The 1698-nt window shown below is 59.0% G+C and overlaps 1 long non-coding RNA gene across 1 annotated transcript; it reads left to right on the top strand.

The window, feature by feature from the left end:
- Window positions 1-317: 317 nt before the first annotated feature.
- On the top strand, window positions 318-1242 carry LOC141972863 (uncharacterized). The gene is made up of 3 exons (XR_012635439.1): window positions 318-469; window positions 684-930; window positions 1106-1242. It is a non-coding gene; the product is annotated as an uncharacterized LOC141972863 (long non-coding RNA).
- Window positions 1243-1698: the final 456 nt, after the last annotated feature.

Below are 1698 nucleotides of genomic sequence, written 5' to 3'. Positions count from 1 at the left end.
AGGCGGGGCCGTGGAGCTCCCTGGGCAAGGCAGGGCTGCCCTGGTGCTGCCCCACTGCTGTGTTTAGTCAAGTCCTCCTCCTTTGTTAAAACTGCCTCCATAGGATTAGCTTGGCTGGGTTTTAAGCCAGCCTTGGGTCGGGACTATACAAGAAGCAGGCTAAGAACTTCTTCAGAGGGGGAGGACTCAGCGTCTCTTCCCCAAGTGGGAGCGGGCAGGATCCATCCCAAAGCACCATCCCTGCTCAGGGCCAGCTCCAGCTCTTCCCTCTCCCGTCCTCACCCTTCGGTCCTTCCTTCTCTTCTGTTCCAGGGTGTCCGAATTCCCGCCCTCCTCGGCTGCTTCGACGCTGTCTCCAGACAGATCCAGGTTTCAGAGGAGGCCGTGACTATCCACAGGCCCGTCTTTCGCCTGGCCAGAAACCCCGTCCTGGTCCGCAGCCTGACGGACAGCAAGGCCTACCTGCCCGGTAAGAGGGCGGATTAAACCCCGCTTGGCGTCGCGGTCATCGTGTCCCTTCCCTGGGGCTGAGAATTTCTTGGAAGCGACTCCCCCTCTGCAGAGCAGAGCCAAAAATTTGGGGGTTTTGTCATTCTGGGCGAGGCAACGATCGTTTTGCCTAGGGAAGCGCCCGTGGAAGGGCCACTGGCTGAACGTCTCCAACCCTCTCGTGTTTTTTTCAGGCAACAAGGAGCTGGAGCCCCTCAAATACTCCAAGGTGGCCGCAGCCGCCTCGGTGTCCCGGCAGCAAGCGGAGGGCTGCATCCAGGGCACCGTGTCCCTCCTGTCTTACTGCCTGGGGAAAGGGGAGATGTCCTGAGGGACACCGGGGTGCTCCTCACTGAAGGCAAGACAGTAGAAATGAAGTTCTACTGTGACTTCCTGGAGACTTTGTCTGGGAAGGAGAACTTGGAACAAGAGATTTTCAAGGTGAGCGGTTCTGTTTCTCTGTGGCGCGTGCGGGCAGTCCAATGGCGGTGGCCCGGCAGAACACGGCCAGGTGAGAGTTGATGGTCCTACCACCTCTCCCCGCCTCAGGCTCCACCAATACAGCCTCACAGCCATGGTGAGGACGTCCCACCATCTTGTTGCTCCTCCACTGCAGGTCCCCCGCTGCTGGACATGGTGGTGTCCCGGATTGTACCTGTGGCCTCCCTGAGTTTCTCTGGCCATGTCATCATCTTTCCCGAGTGAGTACGTTGGCGGCTGTAGCCGCTCTCAAGGTGACATTTGCTCCTTGTGACCCCGTGGGTGTCCTCCCACGGGGCCACCCGGTAGCCACTCTTGATGTCCCCGGGCCGTGGTCGCTCCCATAAGGCAGATTTGATGGGCAGGACCGAGGAATTTAGGCAACACTTCCTGCCCATGGTGGCCTGGACTCTTTGCTGGGTGACTCCTTTTCCCAGGACTGTCCTTGGGGATGGGGCATGATGGACTTGGGGAAAAAACACGTAGAGTTGGGGGAAAAAAAAGGCCTTTAGGTCAAGGCCAAAATCTGCCGGTGAGCACGGCGAGCGGCAAGGGCTGGTGGCGCTCTGGGTCACGGCGGTTTCTTCTCCTCGTTCCCAGGCTTGAAATGGAGGTTGTGCACCAACCACCTCCCAGGGCTCTTCTCAAGACCTCGAGACAAGTCCCTGGCGAGGACGAGCAGAGGAGAAGAGAGTTTCTGCCACCTCTTGGACAAGGTAAAGCAGCTCC

This window comes from Athene noctua, chromosome 36 (assembly GCF_965140245.1).
Source record: "Athene noctua chromosome 36, bAthNoc1.hap1.1, whole genome shotgun sequence".
Taxonomy (NCBI): Eukaryota; Metazoa; Chordata; class Aves; order Strigiformes; family Strigidae; genus Athene; species Athene noctua.
Note: the sequence above shows the minus strand (reverse complement) of the source record. Positions and strands in the feature narration are given on the sequence as shown.